General features: G+C 42.1%; 1 protein-coding gene across 16 annotated transcripts in view; it reads right to left on the bottom strand.

The window, feature by feature from the left end:
• The window catches only part of LOC124147497 (potassium voltage-gated channel protein Shaw-like), a 136,869-nt gene that overhangs the window by 91,708 nt on the left and 26,583 nt on the right, over nucleotides 1-18,578 (bottom strand). For all 16 annotated transcript variants that reach the window (XM_048381672.1, XM_046518179.2, XM_046518120.2 and 13 more), the window contains exon 2: nucleotides 12,072-12,249. The gene's annotated coding sequence lies outside the window, so the exon portion shown is untranslated. The remainder of the gene's footprint in view (nucleotides 1-12,071; nucleotides 12,250-18,578) is intronic.

The raw sequence follows: 18,578 nt of genomic DNA, 5'->3' as shown, positions 1-18,578 counted from the left end.
TGAGAGTGATGGCGGAGGCCTGGAAATAGACTTACTAAAAATAAGCTGTTATTCTGTGATGAAGGGCACACTTAAGATTTAACTCAAATGGAATAAAGGTAACATTAACCTTGGTTTCTTGAACGGATGGTTAATTTTGGTGCATCTAAAACTCTGAATCATATTCCAGCTAAACACATCTAGTGATAGATGCCTGGCCTTCATTGGGCTAAAGTCTGTGAAAGGAAGTGTGTGTGTGTGTGTGCGTGCGTATGTATGTATGTGTGTGTGCGAGAGAGAGAGAGAGAGAGAGAGAGAGAGAGAGAGAGAGAGAGAGAGAGAGGAAAGGAGAAAGGAAATCCCAAAGTGAGTGAGTGAGTTGGGTTTAACGCAGCTTTTAACAGTATTCCAGTCATATCACGGTGTGTCGGCTTAATGTGGGAGGAAAGCCCCAAGAGATGCAGGTCTTAGACGTTTACCACTTCGCCAAAGTGAGGAAAGTCTTTTCCTTTTACCACTTTGGCTAAAGCTATGATCACAGGTGTGATACTGACAACCCAAGGATCATAATCAGGGCCAATATGGAACCCGAACCAACGTTCATCGGATTCTGGCACGTAGAGGGTCGCTACTCTGCTCATCAAATTACGACGCCTTACATGATAGAGATAATAAGTAGAAATATGCAGATTCGTCACTTCCAATAGGCGCGTTGTACCATAGTGCACCACAGGCCCGCTATCGGTCCTAAAAATACATTTACAAGGTGTGAAACCCATTTCTGGTGTCCAAAGCCATGATAAAAGCACCGTAAAACCAAACTCACTCACTTGCTAGAAAAGGTCAACCAGCCATTAAAAAAAAGACATCTATTGATACATATAACATTGTTCCCAGGTTCACACGCATATACAGTTGGGGAAGCAGACCTAAAGCGGGATAATCATTTCCTATTAATATTTTGTCAGCTCAAATTAACCTAACTGGAAGTCAAGTTTCTTAAACGCTGAAATTCGTGTATACGTTCAGGCCTTCTTTGACACCAAAAATAGATCAGAGTATACCCATAGTTTTGAGTCGACCCGGTAAGGGCGTTATACCCGCCATCCGTGCAGATCCGGGGTAGAATAGGTCTTCAGCAACCCATGCTTGCCATAAAAGGCCACCATGCTTGTCGTAAGAGGCGACTAACAGGATCGGGTGGACAGGCAAGCTGACTCGGTTGATGCATGTCATCGTATCCCAACTGCGTGGATCGATGTTCATGATGTCAATCACTGGATTTTCTGGTCCAGGCTCGACTATTTACAGACCGCCATCATATAGCTGGAATATAGCTGGCGTTAAACAACAAACAAACAAACATTTTTACCCGCAGTAATATCGTTGAGTTATTGCTAAAAAAAAGTCCACCCCCATCCAATCCCATCAGTGGGGGAGCATTGTGTGTGAGGCAATTGCATCTTACACGAAGAACCATCAGTGCGAATACGTAACTGATTAACTGGCTGTGAGAACCAAATCAATGACGGATCCTTGTAATTGTAATAGTAATTGAACAAGGTCTACGACACGTGCGGATTTCTTGGCGTGACGTTCAGTAGGGAGTCTTACTACAAATTAACCTCGAAGGAAACAGTTGACCCGACCTTTTCAAACAGAGCAGATTGCTTTTGGCGTTAATATCAAGTTGCTCTTATATCTTTGTACGTACAAGCACTTGTGGCTTATCGTTAAGATTTGGAATACTGTCAAATGCATGTGTATATGTGATGGCAAGACAGGTTATTCAAAGAATGTTCTTTATAACCCACTAAATACCCAGACCCATAACTCTTAGTGCACGGGTTGTCAGAAGGTAGAGAGATTGTGGTAAGAATAGAGTAGTCGAGATTGTGAATAACGAATGTGTGAATGAGTGTTTCGTATTGGTCTGTGAAAGCAGTGTTTATCGACGGAAGAAATACCCACGATCAATTACGAGATTTCGAGATAGAGAAGACATTCGTACTTACTTAGGAAACCTCGAGATCGAGGAGACTGTCCTATTGGTATTAACAGTGAGATGCCTATGTCGAGACAGAAGGGTCATGCATACAGTAAACTACGGTTATAACGAACTCGAAGGGACCACTAGTTCTAGTTCGTTATAACCGCAGTTCGTTATAAGCATATATACAACATCTATACAGCAAATGACCGGGACCAAGAATTAATTTCGTAATATTCGTCAGTTCGTTATAAGCGTGTTCGTTATAAACGTATTTAAATGTATTGATATCTACAAATGGGAAGAAATGAGAATTTGAATAACAAGAAAGAGAGGCTTGCCTTTTTGGTTTTAATAACTGTGGTTTTAAGCCGACAAAGCAATATATTTCTCCAGCAATATCATATGTGGGGAATCGAACCCGGACCTGCGGTATGACGAGCGAACGCTTTGACCGCGAGGACACCCGACATCCCCTTTAATTAATAAATATTAGGGATGTTGCGATACAGGTGTCACAAGATACGATACATATCTCGACACAGAAGCCACGATACGGTACGTATCTCAATATTGCATATTCGACATTTTGTGCTGACAATAGAGACCATAGACTCGCTCATACAGGTAAAGAAGGCCAACTGACATGCCACGTGTCAAGTCAACTATTCTGTATGAGAAAATAATAAGAAACAACATACTTTATAAGTTATTATGTATTATGACAGTCTTACTATCGGGCAAGTTTCGTATCCGAAAGACGACCAAGAAAGTAATGAGGAATTACAAAATAGTGTGTACTTGCATATTGATATTGATGTGAGATCAACATTGACATTTGATATGGGGATAAATGTGAATCGATGCCAAATGGAATGTTTCAGGTATTGTATCGTGCAAAGTTTGCCGACGATGCACCGGTGTACCGGTAAATGGCGACACCACTAATAAATACAGTAAGGGTCATATGTCGTAAGAGAAAAGTCATCCATGTTTGTAGCAGCCAGAAACACTACGTCGAGAAGTGAAGCCAGGTGTGAGTGAGTGAGTGAGTGAGTATGGTTTTACGCCGCTTTTAGCAATATTCCAGCAATATCACGGCGTCACACAATGTACCCATGTCGGGAATCGAACCCGGGTCTTCGGCGTGACAAGCGAACGCTTTAACCACTAGGCTACCCGACCGCCCCGAAGCCCGGTGTGAATAGTAAGGGCCGTATGTCGAGATAGAGGAACATACAGTAAAATACGTTTATAACGAACAAGCTTATAATACGTTTATAACGAACAAGCTTATAACGAACTGACGGATATTACGAACTAAATTTTTGGCCCCGGTCATTTGCTGTATAGATGTTGTATATATGCTTATGACGAACTACAGTTATAACGAACTAAATCTAGTGGTCCATTTGAGTTCGTTATAACCGTAGTTTACTGTGTAATGAATGTCCTATTATATATGGATGACCGCCGAGAACGTAGCTATGGTAAAAATGGGTATTTGCAAGATCAGTCACCCATATAGCGTTAAGAACGTCCAATTGTTGTGTTTTCAGAGGCATGTTTGCTCAGGAACATAAGTATTCTTGATATGTATGACTCGTTAGCAGCATACGTCGGAATAATGAAGGGTTATATTTCCATATTACGAGAGATATATGTCTAGATTTTCCTATTTGCACGACCAGTTACCAATACATGTCGAGATTCGTGGGTTTTACATGTGTGCATTAGTTTATCGAGATAAATCATTTCTTATCAGAACAGAACAGAAGTTTATCCAAAGAAAAGACTTGGATTCTTGAACTCATTGTCTACATAATTAAATATACATATTCATATCGGAGCATAGAGCATGGAACAGGTAACTCCAAATTTATTACGTTGAACATTTGGTAAATCTAGGCAAATAGAGTGAAGTTATCTTTGATTTAGACTGTAATAGTAACAAATTTGTATCGAGACGGATCCGTGTGACCAGTGTGCAATGTATATCAAGATTAACCAGTATTCGATATCTGTGTGAAATGTTGACATCGAGGAATGTTTGTCAGGTCAAGAAGCGATACACATCCATATTGAAGGACGAAGGTTACTGCCTTAGCTGTAACTTGCAGTCAATAATCCTAATGAGGGGCCGCTGATACTGAGAATTTGGCCCTAATCGAAATTCGAAGTTGGCATATTCTGAATGTACAATATCCATGCATGTACAATATACACGCATCACTGACCAAACGCCTCTGACCACTCCGGTCGTCGTCGTCGTCTGTGGCGGTGGCGGCGGCCTCGGCTTATCAACAAGATTAATGCACGAGCGTCGGAGACTAAGTCGATTGGTTATACGTAGTTATCGGGTTAGTGTGTCACACCGCGGGGGGCGTTCGTGGAGATGCAGGGGATGTCACACTGTTCATGGGTGCAGGCGACAAGTGTTAGAAGGGTAGGGGACTCGGCGGTCACAGGTGTTAGCGACACATGGTACGCTAGGCAAGGCTAGGCCAGCGACTTATTGCCTAGGGTAGTGTCGTTGGATACGGTATGTGAGTGAGTGAGTGAGTTTGGTTTTACGCCGCTTTTAGCAATATTCCAGCAATATCACGGCGGGGGACACCAGAAATGGGCTTCACACATTGTACCCATGTCGGGAATCGAACCCGGTTTTCGGCGTGACGAGCGAACGCTTTAACCACTAGTCTACCCGACCGCCCCGGATACGGTAAGTGAAGAGAAGGGTAGCTGAAGGGTCGGGTATGTGGAGGGTAGGGAAGAGGAATGTGAAAAGTAGGGTAGACTAAGGTGGGTGGGTAGTGTAAGGGGGTGAAGGCAAGGGTGGTACATCTGACGGGACGCATATGAGGGAGGGGTGAACGTGAAGGGTATGGTGGATGAGGGATGGAGATATGCTTAGGCAACCAAGGTAACAAGACACCATGAACATGAAACTGTTCGACCACTGACAATATGTCATGCTGATGGTTACTAAGCATCTAACAGCTGAGGGATTATACGCTAATAAAATCAGCAGACGTCGGCTGTTGAAATGCATTCTGGGTACATCTGAGAGCTGACATGACGAAACCATTAGTGACCAACTCGTGTTATTCCGGGACAAGCCGAATAGCGACGGAAAGGAGCGAGTGGTGACGAATGATGACGAAACTAGTGGCACAGTAATAATATTCCATGCAGTCATCCACGAACCATTTCTTGGTGTTGTGGTGTCCGACAACGTTCACTCACTTACAAGTACACTGCCGGACAAAGGAAAGTATACACTTTACCAAAAATGACAAACGTTATCAAAACGTAACAACGCTGAAAACAGTCGCCGGAACACTGCCAAATTAAGGTTCACAACACCATGATCACCGTATCCAAAACATCACCATCGAATAACCATTTCTTGTTTGTTTCATTCTTAGCCACCATTAAACGTGAGTGTAAACGTATTTTGCCCGGCAGTTTAGTCTCTAAAAAACATAAATGTAAAATATATAAATGTATACATGAATACTATTATACGAGTGTAGAATATTTGTGATGTTATTTTCCAAAATTGCAGCATCATTATTTTCGTTTCATTTTCCCTCAAAAAACAATACATTGACTGGTAACAACACGTTCCTCGTCCAAAGTGACTAAATATAGCCAAAGGGAGGGAAAGAGGGACAGACGGAAACATTGAAAAGGAAGTCTTATCGACGTTCAACGTCTACACACAGCGTTTAGATTAAAGTGCGGTTACTCTCAACGGGCAGATTTAGTGGAAATAGTAAAAAACAGCGGGGTTGTATGGCACGAGGCAGAACCCGACACAGGCCAAATGATGTATGTCAACATAAACACATGTATCCTGCCATGACGTCATCGTGGTAGCGAGCTACAATTCCGCCATTATACAGTTCACATTTTGGTGGCAGTCCCTGGATTCGGGATTGCCGCCTGTGATGCAGATACAAGTTCAGTCACAGGGCACGCGCGTCAAACACGAAAAGCAATTAAAAGACCATTTAGACTAATGTCGTCATCTGCAGATACTTATCGTGTTCGGTTTTAAGACACTGAACGTGTATGTACAATTTGGAGATAACTATGTTATGAATATACTTTTAATATGTGGAACTTGCAGTAATCTGCTTGTTGTTTAGCGCCGAACTCAGCAATATTCCAGCTGCATGATGGCGGTATGTAAATAATCGAATCTAGACCAACCAATCCAGTGATTGACATCATGAGCGTCGATCTACGCAATTGGGATACGATGACATCAGCCAAATAAGCCAGCCTGACCACCCGATCCGGTTAGTCGCCTCTCACGACAAGCATGGGTTGCTGAAAACCGATTCATCTAGCCGACAGACACTACCAAGACACGAACAGTGGCTTAGTGTTGGGGACATTTCGCACAGGCTCTTGTGTCGCTGCTAAAATATTTCTAGATATATTAATATAGTGAGTGTCAAAATTGCACTATCCTACATATCTTATAGGGGTATTCGGAAATGGTTCTAAATGAACAGTGCATTTCTGACGTTCGTGTGATATTAACGCTCAAGAAATAGTTAAGCAACGACACAAAGGACTGTGAGGCTCCACTGTAGTTGGTACAAAATCCTATGTATCATGTGTACAAAATCCTATGTATCATGAGCCTAGCATCTTTCATCTGAGTGAGTGAGTGAGTGAGTTGGGTTTAACGCCGCTTTTAACAGTATTCCAGTTACATCACGGCGAGGAAAGCCCGAAGTGATGCAGGTCTCAGACGTTTACCTCTCCGATGAAACCCACGAGTACTGGTATGGTGCTGACAAACTTAGAAACATAATCGGGGCGAACCGGGATTCGAACCCACAATCATAGGTTTCTGGCGTGCCCAAGGGACGCAACTCTGCACAGCGAATCGCGGCGCCCTAGACGACTGGGCCACCCGTGCCCCCTTCTTTCAACTGAAAGATACTGAATCAGTGATAGACTTGCCATTATCCCAAAATGCCATTCATTCCGACAAATGGAGTCAGCCTCGTTGTAATGAGACCAGACATAATCCAGATAGTTAACGCTGTAGTGTGATCTCTACCTCATAACATTTATTTCACGCAAGGAGCATGACATAGAATATCTGCCATCTTTGTTTTCGGTTTTGTCTGAAAATCATTATCAAAACAAAATGTAGATATCTACTAAGCAAGTAGGTGTTGTGTTGGATTGTAGATAAAACTATATCGTCGTTGAATTGTACCATGCAGTGTTTGCGAAACCCCACTCTTTGTAGTTTAATCGACTCAGAGGAAGACTAAGCAACTTTTTGATGTATTAACTACACAAAGCCATTCCCAGTCAGGTTTTCTCGATCAGGGCTGACACAAGGTGATTTATGCCCTAATCGTGCATTTTTGCCATCATCTTCCCGCTAATGTGTAGTTATCTTGCAGAGGGTTTACATATCTCATGATACCGGGTGACGTAACAAGACTTCTTTGAAGTGCCAGAGATGACGAGATAAGGATGTCGGGTTTGTCGGCCTATCATGAAACGCGCGTGGGGTCTGACGGTACACGATCCTGTGTCAATTTGCTACATGTTGAGGTTGTTCATTCACGTAAATCTTATTTCAATTGAAAAAGCATAGCTGATGGTAGATATTTAAGTTTTTACCTGATCTTACGTTGTTTCAGGATTTTATTTAAAAGCTCGTGTTGAAGGACATCGTAAAAAAATCAATTTAAAACGAAAAAGTGACATGCAATTGATCAAAGCAGTACACTAGTTTATAGGGAACGTTTAGCTCACCTAGCAAAGCGAGCAGAGTTTGCATGTAGGCATAAAGGTATTAAATTTTGTCGCACAGTTTGTGTTCATTAATATAATGGTATTTCTTAATAAAAAAGGCTATGAAGAGCATTTTATTCGTGATATACTGACTTGTAATCTTCAGGTATGCATGTGTTTTTTTTCACGAATACTCTCTACTGTAAAATGATCCGGCCTCCTGCAGCTGCCCTAACCATGTAGATTGTGTTATGTAGATCGGATTTAACGAAATTGTTTCTTCGTGATAACATTCATTTGAACCGACATTTATACATGTTCCATAAATAGCATTTTCAGTTACAATATAGCCAACAAATCGCCCCTCTTGTAGCCATTCACTGCGGGATGATCTATTTGGCCATGTGACGTGTATTTCCGGTGGCTAGGACTATATCGGATGACCAATCACGCACATTGGGCATGTGTACTTCCGCAGTGCAAACCGGCTTAGTCCGTGTCCTGACTGGTTGAACCATAACAAAGGCTTTGCCATGCAGACACGACCAGGCCAGGGTTGCGGGAAATAAATCTAATGATAACCAAATATCGCCACCTTTCGACTTAGGCTTTGTGGCTTAATCATGAAGCCTTGATTTGATGCAATCTGTCGCTATTCATTTGCTGTAATCCTTCGTCGATGTCTGGATGAAAACTGTTGGGTTAATACTCTGTGCGTAAACACGTCTCCTGCGAGACTATGATTTATTGCTTGGTGCTGTTCCGTTGGAGAAATAAAATGTGTTCTTGAGTGTTCCGAACACCACGTGCTAAAACTCAAAGTGACCTCTTGTCAAGCCTTGCTCCAAGGCTATACTGAATTATAAGTCATGGGTGTATAGTAATTCTATCATTAAAATAGGCAAGTCTAGATAAGCGGACAGTGTATCTAACGACGCCAGTCTCTGATAGGGACAGATTGTCCTTATTATATAATATGATATAGAAATTATTATTTAAACTAATAATTTTTGCTTAGGGACATGGGCAAGTCTACCTCTTGTTCGAAGGGTAGGCAAATGGTTAAAGCGTTCTCTCGTCAAGCCGAAAGCACGAGTTTGATTCCCCATATGGGTACAATATGTGAAGCCTGCCGTGATAATGCTGGAATACTGCGTAAACCTGAACTCACTCACTTACTCGCTGAGATACGGACAGTAGTCATAGTAGAATATTCAGTGGAAACCGACTTCAAAAAAGCAAAATAAGTAGACACAACATATACTACCGCTAGAAAGTAGAGAGGCCTATTACTGATTATGTCTGATACAGCATTAGCTTGCGATCCTTATCAGTTTTGCTTCACAAACACGTGCAGTCCGTGTGCACGCGTCAGCATTGGATCTATAGGCAATTATTTTAGTATGCCTGGGAAACTTTCATGAAAAGGAGAAACAGCTTGCTGTATGTAGCAGCGATATGATCGTATGTGGCTTCACAAGGACCAGGTTGGAAAAGGCTCCTTTCAGCCCACTGAAACATGTCATTTTTTAAGATACAGGAAACTTTGTAATAATGGCATGAAAATTAGCAGACAGGTTCAAATAGTTGCCAGATATCTTCTTTTTTCTTTCTTACACTTGCATGTTTTTTTCTATTATTATGCCTTTTAGTTCAATGTAGAGTAGTGACCCGTGAAGATCCGGGTTAGAATTGGTCTTCAGCAGTCTATGCTTGCCTAAGAGGTGTCTAACGGGATCTGGTGGTCAGGCTCGCTGACTTGGTTGATGCATGTCATCGTATCCCAATTGTGTGGATCGATGGTCATGATGTCAATCACTGGATTGTCTTGTCCAGACCCGATTACTCACAGACCGCCGTTATATAGCTGTAATATTGCTGAGTGCGGCGTAAAACAACAAACAATGTAGAGTAGTAGCAGCAACTAACAGAAAAGGATTGAAGTAGCATTATCAGTTGACGTTATCTATCAGGATTAGCAAGAACGTTTTGATTTAAATAGTGTAAGTTTGTTAGGACCAAGAAGAAAGTGTAGTAATAGCAGCATACAATTATGCACTGGGGCTAAAATGTAAACCAATCGATGCCCCTTGCCTAGTCTGAACTTCTCAAATCGTTAACGGTAGGTGGCGCAGGTCACGTGACCAATGACAGGTGGTGGCCGTATTACGTAATAGCTTGTAACAAAACGGTGTGATGAATCTATTGAATTGATCAATACGAAATTAATTAAGGCATTAGTCCGTTATCAATGGCCTTATCCAGTGTCGGTAGGGGGGTGGAGCCAAGCACAGTTGGAGCCATATATAGTGTGAATTCCGCTTTGACAATGATGGATGCCAGTGAAAGAATAGCGAAAAGCAAATAGCTTAAAATAAACCCCAAATACACCATTTCCAACATTAGAAATGTTAGACAGATTTGCCTATCGATTTGCGTATGGCAGGATAAGACGAAGCTTGGATATTGAATGATATCTGTTTAGGATAATTTGATAGCCAGTATAGCGAGCGGTCACTGATGAAATTATAGTAGAGTGCATTAGTAAACAGCAAGCAGCACCGCAATTATAGCCAGTGTTTATCATGGTAATCTATGAGAGCAGAGTGTTGCAAACAGTTCGCTAATTGGATACTGTTCCACAAGGTATTGATTAGACAGCGTTATAACGGAGGACATACAAAGCATATTCACGTCCAAATGGTGTGTTACAGTGAATGTGTGGTATACATTACGGCGAAAATGTGTAAGGGTCTCCAACCTGATATTCCCTGATCACAGAGACATAGTCCGGTTCACATACGTTATAATGAGGGAGGTCCTGATGATTGATACTTAGATGATATCACTGACATACAAAAGTCTGAATGAGGTGTACATACCCAACTTTAACGTGAAATGACCTCACGAAAGGAATTAGCACCAAACGAGCCAATGCAGAAAACGAACTAATATTTTGGCGGTGAAAGCGCCATGGCGTTACGGAGAAGAACTTACTCGCAATTGCATAAACATGACATTTTATTGGCGAAATTATATATGTGTAGCTGAACCATTCCTCTGGTTATATATATGTTGTAAGCGTTATAACGCGGGATGGTGGTTTACACAGAACTGTGATTCCTATGCATTGAACTCATTCAATCAACTGATACTGATATCGACACCTGTCCCACATTTTAATGTCCCGACCTTCACAACCTGGCCTATTCTGATCCCAACGCCGATATTTTATTTCATGTGTGTGTAATCCCAAACCTTTCATAAATTGATATTTCATTCAATCGTATGTTCTATCTGTGAAGAAACTGTAAATGTGGACGACTCCATCAGTGAATGGTGCATTACAATCAAGGCGAAAACAACACATTCACAAACACGACCATGACTAAACGCGTAACTAGGTGATGCTTTAACGAACCCGTGAGCTTCCGTTGTGTTAATATTTCACACCAGCTGACAGCTGCCTGATGTATCGACTGGGTCAGCTGAGCGGTCTACAAATGCATCTAAACACGGCCATATTCATGGAGGACTGTAAAGTCCGTAACTCAGACTCGTAGACACCGACTACAACCGCCACTTGAAGCGAAACTAATAACAAATATAATTATACATCGTAATGGTTTGTGCTGAACAATAATTTGGAAAACAAAATAACGACTATATCAATGAAAGCAATTCATAAACTGATTGGCAAAATATTTGAACCCACGCTTGGGGCAACATTTATTGGACAATATGTTGTTTTACTCTTCGGTAGATTAAATATTCCTTATAATTACTCCATATGGTAAAACGTTCGTATCATGTTGGTGTTCTACGTGTATGCAAATCTGGCTGATGGTACAACGTTGAACCCGTATATTTATGGATCGGACTAAGAGACAAGCATCATAGTGACAGGTATAGTTTTCAACCTTAGCGTACACATAAAAACATTTCTGTTCAGGTCTTCCTGTTGTATAAAGAGTGTATTCCCTCACCCACAAAGGAACGAAAGCGCGTCGATGCTGGATCAAATATATACATGATTTATTCCAATATTATTGACAAATGACAGAGACGGCAATCTCTACTCTGCCGTAGAAGACACCTTGTGGTGCGGGTATGCGAAAACTGCGAAAGCATGCAACAAGTTTCACTCATAATAAACTCAAACACGAATATTTGCAGGATTAACAACAAATTTTACACCGGTTCCGACCAAAAATAGTTCCCGAAGACAAGCCGTGCACTCTCGCCAGAAGCGTTCGGAGGGTGGGCGGTTCGTACTAAAATGGTAGTAAAATGGAAAAATCTGTAAAATATGTGTAATGGTACTCACCAGGTTTGTAGACAATGACAGTAGCAAAGCGTAGCCGGTGTATTGGATCCCTGCTGTCTCTATCCGTCGGTACTCAATCCTTCCAATGGCGTGTTAACCTTCCCCAAGCCAACAAACCTGCCATCCTCATGCTGCCATCACCGGTATTGATCGCCGCTCTTACTGGGGCCGTCCATTTCTGAAAGAGGGGACACAGGTTGTCAAGTGGCGGAAGACATCTCTCGACCGGCTCGTGGTCTGCTGTACCTAATTGCCACAAGAAGCCCTAGGCTGGCAACGCCACAGATACCGGCGCAGTGGAATTGGAAAATTTAATCAAATCTCCAGTTCTCCTCCGCTCTCCCACTGTTGTTGAGAGCCTTGGATAGCCCGCTCGTGTAGATTTAATTAATTGGCTCGGGCAGAGATGTGTTTTCTGAGGGCTGAGAAATATAACTCTGATATCTTGATTCCAGGGGAGTTGGGGATATACACCGTGTTACCTGCAGGTGTTAAGATACAACAGTGTTTACATAATGGGCATTTTTTTTAGATCGTGATCACGCTGTTGTTACCGTATGATGTGCTAACAGTAAATAGGGAGTTAAGGTCTAGGTATTGACATCAAACAACGACTCATGTAAATATCCGACAAAATGGCACCTCAGAACGTTTACGTGCAAAAACTATAGACCACGGGTTAAAAAATACAGTCCGTGAAAGATGTAAGGACATAACGTCGACATTAACAGGCTACAGAATGATATTAGATAGCAATGCTAGGGCCAGTGAGGGGTGTGGTTGGTGTGGGTGAGCTGCGCGTGTGGGAATTTATATGTGCGCGCGGGCAAAGGTAGGGTAAAAGTTCAAAATTGTGACAACGATCGAAACGTAAAATCAAACAAGATCTATCTGCACATCCCCGCTACCGTGTCACCAATTTCACAATCATTCTGTGAACGCATATTTAGGATTGTCATTACAGATAAGACCCATGTAAAATTTCAGAGTCATATGTCTTTTGGAGATAGAGATAAATATAAAGTATTAAAAAGTATTGTAGTATTGGAAACTCCGGACCCATATGGGCCAGGTGCTTTAGTGATATCATATCCTGCTTCAGGTAACTGTGAACGAGACATTGTTTAAGGTGAGCTAAAACAATTTACTTCCTTATAAACATGGTAAAATCAAGATGAATGGACGACGAATAATGGGATCACAGTCCCCCGAAGCAGGATAGTACTGTAGTATTGGAAACACCGGACCCATATGGACCAGGTGCTTTAGTGACATCATATCCTGCTTTAGGGAACTGTGAACGAGACATTGTTTAAGGTGAGCTAAAACAATTTACTTCCTTATAAACATGGTATTGCTTTGAACTTCAGATCCCAAGGAATGTATTCAGGTTTACATTCAGATTTATACAGACATTAATCGCCCTTGATGTATGCCTCGAGATGTGGCATGCCTTGCATTATGTACCAGGATGTGTGCCTCGAGATGTGGCATGCCTTGCATTATGTACCAGGATGTATGCCTGGAGATGTGGCATGCCTTGCATTATGTACCAGGATGTATGACTCGAGATGTGGCATGCCTTGCATTATGTACCAGGATGTATGCCTCGAGATGTGGCATGCCTTGCATTATGTACCAGGATGTATGCCTCGAGATGTGGCATGCCTTGCATTATGTACCAGGATGTATGCCTCGAGATGTGGCATGCCTTGCATTATGTACCAGGATGTATGCCTCGAGATGTGGCATGCCTTGCATTATGTACCAGGATGTATGCCTCGAGATGTGGCATGCCTTGCATTATGTACCAGGATGTGTGCCTCGAGATGTGGCATGCCTTGCATTATGTACCAGGATGTATGCCTCGAGATGTGGTATGCCTTGCATTATGTACCAGGATGTGTGCCTCGAGATGTGGCATGCCTTGCATTATGTACCAGGATGTATGCCTCGAGATGTGGCATGCCTTGCATTATGTACCAGGATGTGTGCCTGGAGATGTGGCATGCCTTGCATTATGTACCAGGATGTATGCCTCGAGATGTGGCATGCCTTGCATTATGTACCAGGATGTATGCCTCGAGATGTGGCATGCCTTGCATTATGTACCAGGATGTGTGCCTCGAGATGTGGCATGCCTTGCATTATGTACCAGGATGTATGCCTCGAGATGTGGCATGCCTTGCATTATGTACCAGGATGTATGCCTCGAGATGTGGCATGCCTTGCATTATGTACCAGGATGTGTGCCTCGAGATGTGGCATGCCTTGCATTATGTACCAGGATGTGTGCCTCGAGATGTGGCATGCCTTGCATTATGTACCAGGATGTGTGCCTCGAGATGTGGCATGCCTTGCATTATGTACCAGGATGTATGCCTCGAGATGTGGCATGCCTTGCATTATGTACCAGGATGTATGCCTCGAGATGTGGCATGCCTTGCATTATGTACCAGGATGTGTGCCTCGAGATGTGGCATGCCTTGCATTATGTACCAGGATGTATGCCTCGAGATGTGGCATGCCTTGCATTATGTACCAGGATGTATGCCTCGAGATGTGGCATGCCTTGCATTATGTACCAGGATGTGTGCCTCGAGATGTGGCATGCCTTGCATTATGTACCAGGATGTGTGCCTCGAGATGTGGCATGCCTTGCATTATGTACCAGGATGTGTGCCTCGAGATGTGGCATGCCTTGCATTATGTACCAGGATGTGTGCCTCGAGATGTGGCATGCCTTGCATTATGTACCAGGATGTATGCCTCGAGATGTGGCATGCCTTGCATTATGTACCAGGATGTGTGCCTCGAGATGTGGCATGCCTTGCATTATGTACCAGGATGTATGCCTCGAGATGTGGCATGCCTTGCATTATGTACCAGGATGTGTGCCTCGAGATGTGGCATGCCTTGCATTATGTACCAGGATGTGTGCCTCGAGATGTGGCATGCCTTGCATTATGTACCAGGATGTGTGCCTCGAGATGTGGCATGCCTTGCATTATGTACCAGGATGTGTGCCTCGAGATGTGGCATGCCTTGCATTATGTACCAGGATGTATGCCTCGAGATGTGGCATGCCTTGCATTATGTGCCAGGATGTGTGCAATATGTGTGTCATAACAGACACTCTTCATTCGTCCTTACGTTAATATGCTATTTTCCCGTCCACTTATCATACCAATGTCTGGTTCAGAGTTACATGAAAGAAGTGACAAGTCTTGTTCCATCAGGTAATTACGACTGTCAGCGCCATGATATATATATACGGCGACAACATTGTAGCAACGACATACCGCCAACCAGTGATGTTGCCAAATGGGACATTAACTACCTAAATACTGCTCGCGACGCGAGTAATGAACACTTACACTCTTGACGTGGCTTTTTTTCGCATGTGAGTTATTCCTTTTTTTCACCAACACGAAAAAGGTGCAGATAACTTCGGATAGCCAGAAGATAAAAGCACTTCCACAACGGCCACCTAAATGCATGTTTTGTTCTGCAGTTTTCAGCTATATGACGGCGGTCTGTAAATAATCGAGTCTGGACCAGACAGTCCGGTGATTGACGTCATGAGCATGATTGGAATTGGGGTACGATGACATGCATCAACCAAGCAGCGAGTCTGACCAACCGATCCCGTTAGTCGCCTCTTACGACAAGCTTGAGGTTGTTGAAGACCGCATTTACTAACGCGGTGTTAATGCGACTGCACGAGGGAAAGAAATTGGTTTGACACAGATTTGAACAGTATTTTAGTCAATTCACGACGCGCCAGCTAGATGTGGGACAAAACCTCGATTTCACCCCGGTCATAGACTGTAACCTTCAATGAAACCCACGAACACTGGTCTCAGGTGACATGCCGAGGATCTTAATTGTTATGAACCTTGGACTCGAACTCTTCACAACAAATTGTGCAGACCTATACCACTGGGCCACCAGTGCTCCAGCGATTTGCTCCAGCAATTTACCTTCTACTATTCAGTAGTTCGTGAACCAGTGACGCACACAACGCATTATATATGGCTCTCTGATGAATACGATTACTAAATATACATCATAATTGATATAACTTTAATTGAATATTAAAGTGGCAATTGTTCTTATTAACAAATCAGAACATAAATATCACAAGCGTACAAGAAGCTTCGGAAATGCTATATGTTCATTATCTTCTCATCAGCAGCGTTTGCAGCATTCATTTATTCCGCAAAAACTAAACCATCAATTCGCTTCATAATAAATAACAATCCAATTCCCAGGAATCAACATCTGGTCAATGACTGTTTCATATTTCAAAATTAATTCATCTTGAATAACTGTTTTACATAAAGTCGATTTTTTTCTGCTACGCAACATCGAGTTTGAGAAATTGTTCATTGGTTAGCGCTGACTCCTCTGATGCTAAGCATTCCACATGCGACATAAACTCCTCCGCGTGCCCCGACTCGAAGATAATTGAATCAAAACCCATTCTCAGAGAGGGTGTTAGTGTGAAATGTCAAGGAGAAAATCAAATTCAATCGTGTGGGCTCAGGTCCCAAATCCCACTTATGAAATAAGCCAGAGACAGCATTTGTGTCCCTCACATGTAAAATAAATGCTATTGGAGCATTCTGTGCCTTTTTGTGTTCATGGAGATATTTTTGATAATAAACTGCATTTCACGGTTAAAGCCCTATATATGTACAATGCAGTGGCTGTTGATGTATATGGTAAAGTGGTATCAATAAACACATTCAAAAAAATGTTTGTGAAGACCAAATAGCCTGTCGGTTTATGAAGATTTCAAGTACAAATGAATGTCATAATAGCACGTAATTTGGCGCGCGGGGGGGGGGGGGGGGGGGGGGGGGGGCAGGGCAAATAAAGTACCGGGTATTCTCCCATATACACATTAGAGACAGCCATCGAGGATTCTTTCGAAGCACTGCATAATCTGACAACAATGCTGGCGGTATCGCCCTATTTAAAGCGCAATAGTTATCATTCATTTTGGAGCATTTCGGTCACGTGTTACTTTAGGTCTTCCAGTCTTTTGGTATCCCTCGAAGTCTTCCTTTAAGTCTCGTAGCCTTAGTTATGTACGAAACCAGTCAGCTTGCACACTCTGATGTTTTGAAGGACGGAATGTGGTAGCGTGAAAAGGTTAAACTGATGCAGTATCTCATCACATCATCCAGGCCTGTGACAAATGACACAGCCAGTTATGGGGTCTTCATACTGATCAGCCCAATCCATAATATAGCAACACTTCAACTATTTGTGTAAATCCAAGGAGTTGTGTTGTTTTCAGTCTAGATCTAGACGTTGTAACAAGTGCCCTAAGTCCTAAGACCCTGAAACAAATATATCCAATACAGCACATGTAAGTCTATAATAGTCGGCAAGTCTATATTACTGCAGTATATGAAAATGAAGAAAGTGTCTGGGCTCTTTTTTATTATATTTTGTCACTTTCATTTAACAACTGTTTTTTTTCTGTAAAATATGTTCATTTCAGAGACTAGATGTTAGTCTACTAGTGCCCTTTGTGAAACAAGCATTGTTTCAAATGTGGTTAGGTTAGTCAGTATATACGTCTAATGTTCTTGGCTCGGCATGGCATAACTAAATGATTTAAATCAGTACTTCCTATTATCCATCCAAGGTACACTGTTTAAATTCAGTTTATGTGTATTGTATATATCAAGAGGCATCCTAGGCAAATAATGGCGCGAAAACTTATGGGATTGATCCCACATGTATAATTACATTTTCTACATTAGCGTTAGTTGGACCGAGTCCAAAATGGAGATGGTTTCCGTCATATTGAAGTCTCATCAAATCTCGTACATTCTCATCAAACCCCGTACATTTAATCACAGACTCAATCACACAAATCCTAGCTTGACCTAGCAGTAGAGATCAAATGTTGCAAAAGAAGGAATGGGAATTAAACGAACCAAGATGTTTATTGCCACAAATGATGGATTATCAAAAATGACAGCCTTCTCAGAAAACAGGTAATTGTCACGGACTGAGACTGGTACATCGTTAAGATTGCGATAGCGCATTTTCCATGGCATACGTCCTCGACATTTGAGTCGAGTGAATTTACCCAAGCTGAAATAAATCCGTATACTTTGGTTATTACTTGTAAAGTTAGACTTCATGGAATATTAATGGTTGTTGAGAAGAGCATAGCTGTCTGTTTTACCAATATAATGGGGACCTAACACATGCCACGTATGTATAATTGTGATTATGTGACATGTAAAATTTTCTTACATTTTGTCAATGGGGTATATTCCGACAGCAACTTGTATTTTTTAATCACAGAGCTTTACACACACCTTAGAAATCTACACGACGGCGACTAGAATTACAGACTACGAGTTTGTCAGATTTAATTCAGTACACAATCATCAGTAGCGAATGAGCTTGGTTCAACCCTAAGTTGGTTTTTGTTTTACAATCAAGAGAGGGAAACAAAATATTGGTAAAGGTAAATAC

The sequence above is a fragment of the Haliotis rufescens genome, unplaced genomic scaffold, assembly GCF_023055435.1.
Source record: "Haliotis rufescens isolate VD_foot unplaced genomic scaffold, xgHalRufe1.0.p SCAF_1, whole genome shotgun sequence".
NCBI classification, from domain to species: Eukaryota; Metazoa; Mollusca; class Gastropoda; order Lepetellida; family Haliotidae; genus Haliotis; species Haliotis rufescens.
The sequence above is the reverse complement of the archived record's forward strand: the minus strand, read 5'-3'. Positions and strand labels throughout refer to the sequence as shown.